We start from the raw sequence: 14,099 nt of genomic DNA on the forward strand, positions 1-14,099 counted from the left end.
TTTTTTTTTGTCTCCAAACTGGATCTATATCAACATCTTTCCTAGTGCTGAATGGGACATTATGCATTTAAAGTAGAGTACCTCCAAAGAGTGTCAAAGTGTCATATTACATGTCAGGATTTCCAAAATTAGTTTTTAATTGGCGGTTGTTTCAAGAGGCCCCCATCTCTGGTTCAACCAGTTGGGGTTATCTTTTCACATTAAAGGTACTACTTCTCCTACCCTTGTGTTACAATGAAAACTAAAGTGTACACATGAATCTGATGGATTAATAAATTAGTACTTTAGGAAACAATATTGAGAGCTCTACCTGTAAATGGTAAATAAAACCAATAATTTAGATTCAGGGCATGGGTTAGATTATGAATGTTGAACAGAGCAATTGGTAAGAGTTGCTGGGCATCATCATGCAGCTGGCATTTGCCATATTAGGTAAGCTCTTTATACTATGTAGTGGTCCTGTTAATCCCTGTGGGAGGATCCTCTTTCTAGTCCTTTTATAAAGGAAGACAATGAGGTTGATTTAGAGAGTTTCCTGCTTTGTTTATTTATGCTGCAGCAAAATACCCAAAGCTGGGTATTTTGTGAATGTGAAGGGGAGGTTAGAAAATATTTAAGAAACCAGAATAGTGGCAGGCCCAGAGAGCAGGAGGAGCGACTTAAAACCTAACTGGTTTCAACTTAAAACCTGTGCTTATGAGGAGATTTATTGACAGAAATAAAATCCAAAATTGCATGCTTAATGTCAATCTAGTTTACAGTCTTGATAATATAAATGAAGGGTGACCAATGTAGAGCAGATGGCCAGAAGCACAGTTTATAGGCAGCAATCACTTGCATCTGGGGAATGGACATTCTGTAGGGACAATACTCACAGCTGGGGTCTTCAAAATCCTCTCTAGTGACTTCCATATGGCAGTCAGCAATGGCTAAAAATGTGTCCTTTGGTTTTCAGCAGGAAGAGTCGCTTGATTTGGTGTGCTGGTTGTTGATGCAAAATAACCTCCTGATAGGAACAACATTTCAGTGACTTGGCAAACGGGAGAGCCAGTGGCAAAGCTCCCTTTGCAGTTTTCTCACTCAGTTTGTTTTTGCTTTGGAAAACTGGAAATGTTTGGTCAAGAACCGTGATGTGCATGCAGCATTTGGTACCCACACCAGAACAAAATAGAAAATGCAGGCAAAGCATTTAGCGAGCTTCTTCCTTCCACTACTACACCCAGCAGAATGTTAAGACAGCATTTATTGATTCCATGAGGCTAAAGAATTGCTTTAATGGTGGAAAACCTGGAGAGGTGTCATTGTTACAACTCTACAGGAGAGAAGTAGGCTAGGCAGCTCTATAGGTTGTACTGCCAGACAAGTAAGAATCAACTTGGTGATGTTGGAGGTGGCTTGTGTATGGCAGATATGCTGAGTGGGAAGACTGAGTTCTATGACCTTCCTAGAAGTTGGGTAATTTGAACAATTCCTTATCATTTTTGGAATGTAAGTACTATTTCTAGGTACTTGGTGTCTGGCTCTTGGGAGGTATAGGTGTATACCTAGAACCTTGAGAAGGGACATCAGTAGAGTCTAATAACTTGCAGGCAATGGAGAGTGTGGTTTATAAGGTTAAATGAAAGTTGAAGAAATTTCTGTGGTTCCACAGAATGTTTAATTAGCCTGAAAGAATCCAGGAAGACTTCAAAGAAGAAATCTAGAAATCTGAGGTCCTTCTAGATAGACAGAAATTTGAATGGAGAAGGTATTATGTTAGAAGTATCACCTAGCACAGGATGAACCTACCCTCTCCTGGATTGGCAAATAGATGTACATGCTGACATATGGGACAAATGGAGAGATGCAGTAGAATCTAGGCTTGATCTCATGCAAGTCTTATGTACTCAAGTAAAGTTCATGAGTGTAATAGCCTTGTCAGGTATAGAGAACACCATTTTCAGAATTCTTCCCTTACCTCTGGCTCTCACAGTCTTTCTTCTCCTTTATTTACAATGATCCCTGAGCCCTAGGAGTTGCTATGGATAGATGTCACACTTAGGTCTGGGCACTCAACTGTTATTCATTGTATTTTGACCAATTATGAGTCTTCTGTCCATTGAGAAAAGAAGCTTTTATGATGTGGACTAAGAGCTGTGAGTATAAAGATAAGTAATAAAAGGCATCTAGATACTATGTCCACTTAGCAAGACAACAATAACAGGTGCTCCTGCAGAGCCTATGGTGCACCTAATCAGAGATTCCTGGCCAACATCATTTAATTTTAAAATCAAACTTGTTTGGTGCATTACAAAAATAGTTAATCAAAAAATATTTTCTATATCTGTGAAAACATCATTCTAGATGCAATGCAGGCTGCAAATGTATTTTTAAATAGGCATACACTATTGATTAAAAAAATGCACATCTAATGTTTGCTAGTCACACAGGTAGAAATAGAGTAAGTTTAATATCAACTTTAATAAGCCAGAAGACAGGGAGCTTTCTACTCGATTGATCAGAGAATGCACCATTAAAGAGCTAGTGGGAATCGGCTTGTGCCTATAGGACATCCAGTGGGCTTGACCAACCACAAACATTATCTATCTATTTGAATTATTATTTCAGCTGAGGTCTGAGATGGTTAAAAATAAAAGAAATGTTTTTTACTTATATACTTAACTTATATGTAAACATATTTTTAACTTATAACTTATATAGTTATATAGTTATACAACTTATATAGTTATATAGTTAACTTATATGGATCTGATTAGTTAGCTATTAAATGAAGATATTTCCCAAGAAGTTATTGTAGAGGTAAGAAAATCAATTATTGGTGATCTTGGTCCATTAAATATTTCATATACCTGAACACCTTCAGGGCTGCCATAGTCCCACAACAGAGTCCCAGAGTGCTAGACATTGCAGTTGTTTCAACACATTGGCCTATGATGAGTGTAATTAAGTGATTCCCTGTTGACTATGGATTTGAGGCAGCTACAGTATGTTACTTCCCTGGAGAGCACAAATTCTAAGACATTCTGCTTTTAATCAAATTATGCCTCTTTCTCCCCAAAGATTTTCATGTGCAAGTGGATTAGATAAACTTAAAGAGTTCATAGTGACAGACTTCTGGGACTAGATAAATATCCCTACTTTGCTTTAAAGACTATTTTAAATTATGAATATCTCAAACATGTGAAAAGTATAGAAAATAATAGAGACCATCAACTCCATACCTAGTTTACTGTATAACAACATTACCATGTATCCATTTGCTTCAGATCTTTCCATGTCTCCTTTAAAAGAAATAGAATAATTTCTCATTTAGATAATGCTTCCTCATTGCATTGTTTCCTTCCCCATCACTAAAAGAAGCTCCATTCAGAAGTTGTTGTTCTCTATCACTTCTGTGCATACTTAGTTTTTTACTTCCATGTTGAAATGAAGAACCACAAGTGTTATAATTCATGGTTGCCGATTCTGCAGAAATGGTATCATTGCATGTTGAGGGAATCTCTCTACGGTGTCTGCAGTCAGCAGTGCTGCTGAGGCTCAAGCCTTTCCACACATGCTAATCTAATGGGCTTCACTTTCACTGTTCTAGTTCATTGTCTGAGTCAATCTCATTTTATTTAAGCTCTTTCTATTGACTTGACATAAGTGAGACAAGCATGTATATGATGTTTTTTAAATGTTTGATATGAAAGTAGAGCTGTGTCATCATATAGGGTAGACTACCCTAGACGGTCAGCAGATATGGGATGGTCCAGACAAGTTTCTTTCTTTCTCACAGAGCAGGCTCTTCCATTGACAGATCTGCAAGAGTTAGTTGTATGTGTTGACTTGACTGCTTCACAGCTGCCCAAGTAGCAGGCTAAACTTTATTTCTGGGTGTGTCTGTGAAGACGTTTACGGAAGACAGCAGAGCTTTCCCTAGGGAGAGATGCAGCCGGTTCTTTTCAAGTTTGAGTAGGTGGAGAAAGGTAGGGTTTGGTAGCTCTCTGCCTGACTGCTTGCTGTGGGGACATGCCTTCTCCCATCCTTGGTGCTCCTTGTTTTCAGCTCTCAAGTGGGTCTGGACTCTATCTTTGGCTCTCCTCACTCCCAGACATCCAAATCATAGATTTCTCATGGGCTTGCTGCTTACTGGTGGTAGCTCATAGGCCTTGATAACTTCCTCATGACCATACCAGGCCATACCCCTTTTAAAATCCTGTCCTGCCTTTATTATTTCCCTGGAAAACCATGAGGAATACAGGGTGTTTCTCCTCAGTGATATGAGGAGACCCAGTTTCAGGTCAACTTGTTTTTTGATTATTATTAGATAACAAAATGTTTCATGATTTTCATTATGGGCCAGTGTAGAATCTGTGTAGTTACAAATATGTTATGCTGTACTTGTAATCATACTGTACATGAAATGGAGAAAAAGCCTAAAGAAAATTTATTATTTTTCAAGGAAGACCCTGATGGTTTATGGGAATTTTTTTTTTCAGCTGCTCTGGTCTGTGACAAAGGTTGGGAAGTGTGACTAAGGTTAGCCTTTTAGGGTGACCTCATTTTACTGTCTAGAGTCCTATTCACAATAGCTTTAATAAATTGTTAATTAATTATTAGATTTAATTCTAGACTCAGTTGAGTAAGATTTTTCAGAAAGAAAAGTAAGTTTGTTTATAAAATTGTTTTCCAGAGGCAAAGGAAACAGAAAGGAGAGGATACTTCCACAAGACACTCTAAGTTCCTGCATGACTTGCAAGAGGGGAGTGCTAACTACATTGGCTTTGGGCAGTGTCAATAAAGCATCCCTCTCTTGATATGTATGACCATCTTTCTAGAGCAATGAACAATCATGGTAAGTTTCCACTCATAAAGGACTTGATTCCCTTAATCGCAGGTCCTCTCTTATAATTTAGCCAACTGTGCTTTACATTCCCTGTGAGCTCTGCGAGTCTCTCTGTAAATGATAGCATATGGGGAACTGACAAGGAAATTGTGGCTACTGAATGCCGATATGGTGGCTGCTTTTACTGCTGTGAGTAGCAAAGATCTTTGCCATTGAATCCAGGAGTTTTATATCTTCCGTGTACATTCATGATAATGTTGACAGGCTAACTTGTTAGCCTCCAAATGGGGTAAAATGCCAGATCTTTCAACGGTCTCACCAGTGAGAAAATGAAGGTAATCTAAATCAGGTCATTTTGTGTAAATACCTAACAGCTTCTGTTATCTTATGTATTTCAGAAGTGCAAGGTTTAGGGCCAGACTGCATTGTTGATGTTACATGTGAGTCTGAAAACCCATAGTTCTGTGAGTGTTCAGGGGCAGTTATTCAGTTTTATTAAACAAATCTCTGGTTGATAGTCAGCATACACAGCTACTTGCCAGAATTTCACTTTTTATACTATGATTTGGTATCTTCTATCTTCCCGTCTAAAGTATCAAGTCAATGGTAAATTTGTCACAGGACTCCCAAGAAACCATCATTATCAAAAGGACAGTTCCATATTGCACTCCACAGCTGAAGTCATAGAAGAAGGTACTTTAATATGGAGTCTGCCTAGTTAGTTAAAGGAAAATCTTTGTTTGATGTGGCCTTTATCTCTGTAGACAGCTCTTCACTGCAGTTCTGCTGTTTGGGTCTGTCTGGTGGGCACGGGGGCAAAATGACTCTGCATTTCATTATTTTCTCAGGGAAGAGAGAGAACAGAAGCTGACTCGAGGGCCTGGCATAAGGCCTGGGGCTTGGGAATTCTTGCTTGTCCTGAACATCAAATCGGTTGTCTTTTCATTGTGGTATCCATGTTATGATGTTACACTGGAACACTTGGTTGTGAGTGGTACTTGCCTATTTGGGACTCTGTAAGACTTTGACTGGAGGTTAAAAGTCAGGGAGTCCCCAGAGGAAAGCAAGTCAGAAGAGATCTCCTCTTTATAGGCTCTGGGGGCACAGTTGTGAGTGAGGCGTTCACTCTTTGTGCCTCAGACAGTTCTTTATTGCAAGTGCCATCTCTTATATACATGACAGAAGGTGATGGGTCAAATGTTGGGGAGTCTTGATTGACAGGAAAGAAACCCAAGCCTGCAGGGAGGAGGAGGAGGACTGTAAAAGACATTGTAGAGAGAAGCTGTTGTCCAGGGTGGTCAGAACCATAAGAATTTGCTCTTCTACATCTTCCATGCCCTGTGTCTCATGACCTGTGGCTCCACCCCTTGCACATTTACTGTCCCTTCTTCTGGAACAACAAGGAATACTGGCTTGAATACCAAGATACTTCCTCTAATTTTTCAGGACAATATGGGGTACTACTGCCCTTGCTGGTCATGCAGATAGAGGGGTTCACAAAGGCATGTCTTTCAAGCTAGAGCACTACATGTATATATTTTTCATTCACTTTTACAAATATGTTTTAATTAAAATATCCCTTCTCCCATTCCCTTTCCTTTCTCCAACCCCTTCCATAAGCCCTCCCCCAATGTCTCTACTTCCTCTTAAATTGATAGTGTCTTTTTGTTTATTTGATTATTGTTGCATTATATCTATCATACACACACATACACACATATACACACACATACATACACACACACACACACACACACACACACAAACTGCTAAGACCATTTTTTTAACACTCTAAGAAACTGCACCAACATTTTAGACTCTGAGGCTCTTACATTTTCTTGAACCTCTGCTACATCTTTTTCATCCATTTTCCCCTCCTATGAAGTGCATCTTCCCTTCATTTTCAGGCTTGTACTCAATTTTTTCTTAAAAGTAACTTCTGCTATCGAGGGACTTTGCTTTTTTCTCATTAAGACCATGAACCACAGGAGTGTCTGATTAAATTAACCACCAGTTCCAGAGCACAAGCCGTGCTGCTTAATCTTCAATTTCCTCATCCACTTCAGAGTGTTGGGACAGCTTCTCCCTTCCTATCACTCTGGATTCCCATTGCACAGGGACACTTTCTTGTTGCCCATTCCAAAAGACGAGCCTGCCACCAGCAGCAGTCAGAGAAGTTCAGTGTTGTATATCTTAAGGACATTTGTTCCCTGTAAAATAAGCTATGATAGGGAGGAGCAATATATCTTAGAGGGAAGACAATATCTCATTTTTCTCAATCACAATCTCTGAGAAACAGAGCGCATCTACAGTATGTGGAAAGCCCACATTGCACCTGGCTCGCCCCCCTCATCCCCACCCGCCTGTGTTTCCCTTTACCTATTTTATCTTTTCATTTGAGTTCTGCATTTCACCTTGTCCTCCCCTCTTATCCGCTTCCTCTGAATTTATTAATCAAGCCATTCGTCTCTACCATGCAGGCAGCACCGTCACTACAAATTCTGCAGCATCTCACACGGACTATAAAGCAAACCTCTTTCAGGGGTCTCGGAATGGTGACTGGTTTCGAAAACTAGATTACACCCGTCTGGAGTTCTCTGGAAATTGTTGTATTCCACTTATTACCTGTCTTTGAAATGAAAATATCAAGATAGTTTATCTTTGAAATGCTCCTCTCTAGACTATGAGGTTGAAAACGGAATAGCATCATGAATTCAGTTTAAAACAACAATCTATTTGAGATACTCTCTCTTCAATAAGATTCCTTGGAAACCCTCTCAGCAAAGCTGTGCCTTTTAATACTGTTTTCCTTACACTAATTTATTGAGGGCCAAAGTAATCTACTGAGTCAAAAAGATACATGGCCCTGGGAGGGTGACAGCAAGCAAGAGAGTACAAGAAGGGAGTGAGGGAGGCAAGGAGGCAGAGAATGACTTTTTAATGAGGTTATCATCTTGAAGTCTGCTTGAAGATGAAAGCATTTCAGAGATGTGATTTTCTCTTTGTCACAGTCTTTGTCTTTCTCAAATACAAAGCACCTGAGTGAAGAGGTCACCTGCTATTTTTGATGATTCCACTTCATATCCTGTAACACTAAGACTTAAAGACAGATAGATTGTAGGCTTCTCACTTATTTCCTTCTCAGATGGGTGGTCAGAACTGCAAGCCAACATTGACTCTATGCCTCTTTTCCAACTGCTGCCCTGTAATTGGAGAAGTCATTTTTATTGGGGCTGACTTGCCCTCACTCTCCCCAAGGGCTACCTGAAGGGTCTGGAGATTCCCTTGGTTGTCACTGTAATATGAGGGGTGCACCCGCAACATCTTACAGGAAGAGGGCAAAGATGCTGCCAACTATCTTATAATGCCACCTCAGTTTCCACAACAAAAATGTTTATGGGTCCAAGTTGGTAGTACCTAGAATGTTTAAAAATGTTGATTTACACTAATCACATCCAGAAGCAAATGGCGAAGATAGCAGTCAAGAAGACAAGAAGAAAATAGACACTGGGAGATTATGGCAGCCTTGTATACAAACCTATGCATGTTATTTTTCTCACTAACCCTTCTCATAAAGTTACCAGGAAGTATAATAGATGCTTTTCTCTAATCTTCCCTTCAGTCAAAAGGGTATCCAAAACCTGGACATGCTGAATGATGTAAGTCCTTTATTTTTGGCAACTGTACTTCTGAAGGCTCCTCTGTTGCTCTATTTATCCTCCCCGGGAGCAGAAAGATGGCAATTTAATTACTATATCAGACAGAAGAGAATGGAGGCCGGCTTGTGTGTTTTATCCACCCATTTTTCCCCTGGGGATGCCCACATTTAACAAGAGGTAATTAAGTGACTGTGAATTCCTAAGATGGTTTTAATAGTACATACTTGCAAGACTTTATGAATTCTAATGTTTTCCTTGGAAAAATATGTCTGTTATCTTACTATCTGGTAAAAATAGCAATCATTACATTAAAAACTTCCCAGCCTTGGAGATGTTGAGCTGTGGTATGATACTGGGCATCTGATGTTTAGATAATGGACAGTGAGTGAGTCCCGTTGCTGCTGATTTAGGAACACAGCCTTCACTGTTCTACATGAAGGCTTTCGCCAGAAAACAATGTGTCCCAGAGCTGAAATGAATGAACACAGATTGTATTATCAAAAAACCCCAAACCAAACCAAACCAAACCAAAACAAAACAAAACAAAAAAACAAGCAAAAACTCAAAAACAAACCAACCAACCAAACAACAACAAAAACCCAACCAACTGACCAACCTTTTGTTGAATATCTTTTACTCTGGCTGTGTTAAAGAAAGTTTGATATTTTTATTTATTCACTGAAATAATTTAAAATTTAAAGGATAAGATTCCTTGATGTTCCCTCTAAGGAACTTTGTTTGTTTGTTGTTTGTTTGTTTTTTACTTGCATATGGTAGAAATTTTTGACTGAGTGACCAGAAAATATGTGGTAAAAATATTTCTGTTCAAATTCAGCCATTTTGGTTATTCTTAGTTATGAATGACAAGTAATAGAGGGAATAACCATTTTCTTCCTTTTAATACCAACCTTCCTGTTCAGAATTTATATATTTGCTTTTTCCTGCAAGTTCTATAAGAGAATTCATGATGATCACCACAGCAACTTGGCCATGGCTCTGCTTAATAAAAACTTGCTATTGATGGTGGTTGCCTTGGTGACTGCCTAGGCCATCTGCTTTGGGTCAACCTGATTTCTAGTCCATATCTTCTAGGATTTTAAAATGATTGTTTTTTCCAATTGTTGTAAGAAGATATTTTAGATATGGCTGCAAGTAACCTTTAAGAGTGAAAGATTGTTAATACAGAAAAACATTAAAAGTTGTTGTAATAGAGTTTTAGAACTTTGGGTGTTCATTCTTTCCAAATCTTATATTCTTATTGGAAAACAGCACTTAGAGAGCCAAAAAAGCATATCAGGACTTTTGTTATTATTATTATTATTATTTTTTACTATTTGATAATGTTCTAATTTGTACATAGAACATTCTCCAAAGGCTTATGTTCTGATTGGTGGTGGTATTTGGGTGGGCCCTAAAAACTTCAAGAAGTGGGCTCACTGAGGTCACTGGGGCCATATTGTTCCTGTCTAACCTGAGATGAAGCTCTGTTTTATCCACTGCTTCCATTACAGAGATGTTATGATGTCTCTCTTCACTCTGAGTTCAAAAGACCAGGAACTGGCCCCCTCTGAAACCATGAGCCAAGCTATGTTGCTTTAGCAGTGAGTATTGTAACTAATGTAGACTCTTTTAAAATATTTTCTCTTCTTTAATAATACATGCCTTGGCCTCCCTTTCAGTTTTAGAGGATTATTCTCAATCTATAAATTTGGAGACAAAGCTTTCTTCCTGAGGCATGAATCTAATAATAATAATAATCTAACAGATGTGTCTTACTCCACTTCTCCAAAGATTTTTTAGACCTAAGAATGTAATTTTAGACCTAAGAATGTAATTGTATTAGGATATTTATTTATTTTGAAAAAAAAAAAAGGAATTGCTAATACTTAAAATTCCAGTGATTTCACATAAAAAGTTGAAATTCTGATTTAGGTTATTTGGCAATCTTTCAGTGCAGTACTAGTTTCAGCTTTGTAACTTTGTCAGATTGCATAGCCATGTGAAGTTTGTTCCATACTTTTTGACAGAGAATCTTACTGTAGGGATCATGGTCATATGGGAATTTATAAGAAATATAAATTCTAGGTCATCACTCTAGGCCTATGGTATCAGGAACTCTGGGCCTATGACCTAGCAAACTGACTTCTCACGTTTTTTTTGTGTGATTTTGGTTCACATTAAATTTTGAGAGCTTCAGCTGATCAGCATTGCCATCCATTGGTCCACTGCCGACTTTTTGAGCTTGCCTGGGGTCAGGAACTCAATTTTATCTCTAATTGCTACAGAGTTCTTCCTTTTATAGAGCCTCACTTTATTTCACTCTTCTTTTCACCGTTGCCTCCTGCCTTCCCCTTTTCTTTTTGAACTTCAGGTAATTTAGTAAAGCAATAACCATGTGGCTCTTAGCATGTTTGCCCAACAACAGCAGTTTGTGAAGACGAACTCATTGCCCCTGGGCTGTGAGACCTCTTGCCAGTCTTTGAGGCAATCATGATCTTACTCTCAGTGTTTTGAATAGATATCTAGAAAACTTCCATTTCTTTTTCTTTCTTTCTTTCTTTTTTCAGAACTAAGGAATTGTTAGCAGCCCAGGAAGGGATGCAAATTTGTGCTCTTATTTTGACATTTCTTCCAACATTGATTAGGTAATTCTGATCTGTTTATTGTTTTGTGCCAGAGTGTGAACATTTTGTAAAGATTACTCTCTGTTGGTATTTTCTTGTTGCAGAGAAATTCATAGCAGAAGAACAAGTGTTACACCATGAAACTAAGACTCTTGTGAGATTTGTAAATTAAATTTCTTTCCAACTTTTGTTTAATATATTCAGTGTCACCTTGTGAGGCAACTGAGATAATTTTGTGTACCCTATCAATTTATTTCCTGTTTGACATCTGTGTTTGTTTATATAGCTTTCAGAAGTAGAGAATTCTGTCACCAATTAATGCTGATGGTTTTGAGTTACAGAGACAAGAGTATGCTTACAAATGAAAGTGTTCATTTCTGAGTTGTGTTTTGCTGTAGCTGAGAGTTTTCCAAGTAAATATTCACTGGCTTTATTGAATAATTCTATTAGATAATGAAATCACAAGCTTTCAGAACATCAGGTTTGAATATTATGTATCTAAAAAAACCTTTCGCTCATTTAATAGGGAGGCAATTGAAAATATATTTTTTTTAAATACTTGAAGTAATTGGCCAAGTTGTGAAAGTTAACTGTGAAGTTAAGGGAACTGGCCAAATGCAGGGACATTTGTTGTTGTTGTTTTGCTTTTAGAGAGAACTTGTTTTTTTGTAGTCATTTTTAGTGTTTTTTTTTTTTTAATAAATTCATAGGTGGGGACTTAAGAGAGATAGGGGGAGACAAAAAGAGATTCAGAGTGAATGCACTGAGCTTAAGAGGTCTCCATACAGCTGTTAGTATAGGGCTGTTGAACACACTTATTGTGGAAAGTGGCTGAGGTATGGGCAGAGGGATGAGGTGGCCTACAGAATTGTCCATGCGCATCATCCCAGTTCTGTCATGTAGTCACACAGCATTTAGGCAGAGGCACTCATCTAGGACATGAGAAAGAAATTGGAAAATAGGAGTTACTGATTTCTGATAGCTTCAGGATGTATGATAAATCATCCACAGACGGTGGTCAAAATACCACCTTAGTGTCTTTGTGTTTGGGACTGGGTCTATACATCTTTCACACCTTTGGTTGCTTTTCAGTGTGATACTAGGCTTGAGAAGCACTATGTCTTCTTCAACACTCACAGTGTCCACTGTAAAAATATAAAATTCCTCAGAACTTGGGAATGGAAATTGTTTCCCAAAGCATAAGTTACATTTTAATCTTGTAGACATTATAGATCTAGAAATAATTGGTTTTCTCTTGTGATTTGAGAGACAACATTGAGCCCCCTTAGCTTTTGCTTAGGATGGAATTTCTAGAGTATATTTTTATATTGTATGTATTTTAGTATACACTTTCATTTATCCTGCATTCACTGTTTTTGTTTTTTGGTTTTTTTTTGTTCCATTGTCTTTGTTTCCATTAATTTTTTGTTGTTTTGGTATTTTGAAGAATGTTTTCAGTGACAATGTATTTTATTTTATTTATTTATTTTTTATATAAAAATGGCATAAATACCAGTTGTGACTCCCATATGAATGGGGGAAATCTCAAAACCCCACATCTAGATGAAGAGCTATAAGCAATTGATGGCTGCTGTCTTAGTCAGGGTTTCTATTCCTGCACAACATCATGACCAAGAAGCAAGTTGGGGAGGAAAGGGTTTATTTAGCTTACTTCCACATGGCTGTTGATCACCAGAGGAAGTCAGGACTGGAACTCAAGCAGGTCAGGAAGCAGGAGCTGATGCAGAGGCCATGGAGGAATGTTCTTTTCTGGCTTGCTTCCCTGGCTTGCTCAGCCTGCTCTCTTATAGAGCCCAAGACCTCCAGCCCAGGTATGGCACCACCCACAAGGGGCAATTGAGAAAATGCCCCACAGCTGGATCTCATGGAGGCACTTCCCCAACTGAAGCTCTCTTCTGTGATAACTCCAGCCTGTGTCAAGTTGACACACAAAACTAGCCAGTACAGCTGCTAAGAGAGGGAAGCAAGTCTTCTCCATCAATAAGTCCCTGATAGGTTGTCTAATCTCAAGTAGCCAGCCGTAAACACACAGACGCATGTGCAATACTAAAGTTATCAGATTGTACTTGTACATTCATGTCTGCATATGTAATGATAGTAATTAAACAAGCCATGAAGTTTGAAGAAGTGGGGGAACGGGGACAGGGATTGGAGGACAAAAACTAAAAATATGTAGATGCAATACTTATATATGACATTCTCAAAAAAAAAAAATTTAAGGCTTCGGTAAATAAGCTGGCTCTGTAAGTAAGAGAGCTTGCTGTGCAAACATACAGTCCTGAGTTCAAGTCTGAAGCAGCTATGTAAAAACCCAGGCATGGCTGCACATGTGTCTGTAACTTTGGCACTGTGGGGTCAGAAACAGAAGGGACCGCTGGCTACTAGCCTAGCTTCAGTTTCAGTAAGAGACTCTGTCGCAAGGTGACAATGTAGAACAGCATCCAGTAGGAACCTAAGTGTCCTTTCCTGGCTTCAGGATACTCTCATTACATATATTGCCCTAACATTGCTCCATGTAGCCATGCCAGACACATACATGAGAGACAGAGACATAGACAAAGACAGAGAGAGACCAGTGTAGATGAATACAATAATTATACTAATCGTCTCTTATGTAGGTCATGAGACTATATTAGTGTCACTTAGAAATCCTGAATTACCTGTTACATTCCATTTTCCATGACAGTTGGCTAAGGAAAGACTATCATGTTATAGAATGTATGAAATATGTAAATATAATACATTAACAACATGTTAACTACTTTTTATATGTTTCATAGTGAACATTACAATTTAAGGGAGCAATTCATGGCTCCAACTGCATATGTAGCAGAGGATGGCCGTGTCAGGCACCAGTGGGAGGAGAGGCCCTTGGTTCTGTGAAGGCTCGATGCCCCAGTGTAGTGGCTATTCCTGGTTGTCAATTTGACTATATCTGAAATGAACTACAATCCAGAATTAGAAGGC

At 38.6% G+C, this 14,099-nt stretch overlaps 2 long non-coding RNA genes across 4 annotated transcripts in view; both read left to right on the plus strand.

Moving 5' to 3' along the window:
* The window catches only part of LOC116085082, a 180,541-nt gene that overhangs the window by 119,063 nt on the left and 47,379 nt on the right, over positions 1–14,099 (plus strand). For all 3 annotated transcript variants that reach the window (XR_004116406.1, XR_004116407.1, XR_004116408.1), the window contains one exon: positions 4,676–4,837. This is a non-coding gene — a long non-coding RNA (uncharacterized LOC116085082). The remainder of the gene's footprint in view (positions 1–4,675; positions 4,838–14,099) is intronic.
* Positions 8,556–11,107, plus strand: LOC116085083. The gene is made up of 3 exons (XR_004116409.1): positions 8,556–8,664; positions 9,999–10,088; positions 11,055–11,107. It is a non-coding gene; the product is annotated as an uncharacterized LOC116085083 (long non-coding RNA).

The sequence above is a fragment of the Mastomys coucha genome, unplaced genomic scaffold (assembly GCF_008632895.1).
Source record: "Mastomys coucha isolate ucsf_1 unplaced genomic scaffold, UCSF_Mcou_1 pScaffold9, whole genome shotgun sequence".
In the NCBI taxonomy this organism is placed as follows: domain Eukaryota; kingdom Metazoa; phylum Chordata; class Mammalia; order Rodentia; family Muridae; genus Mastomys; species Mastomys coucha.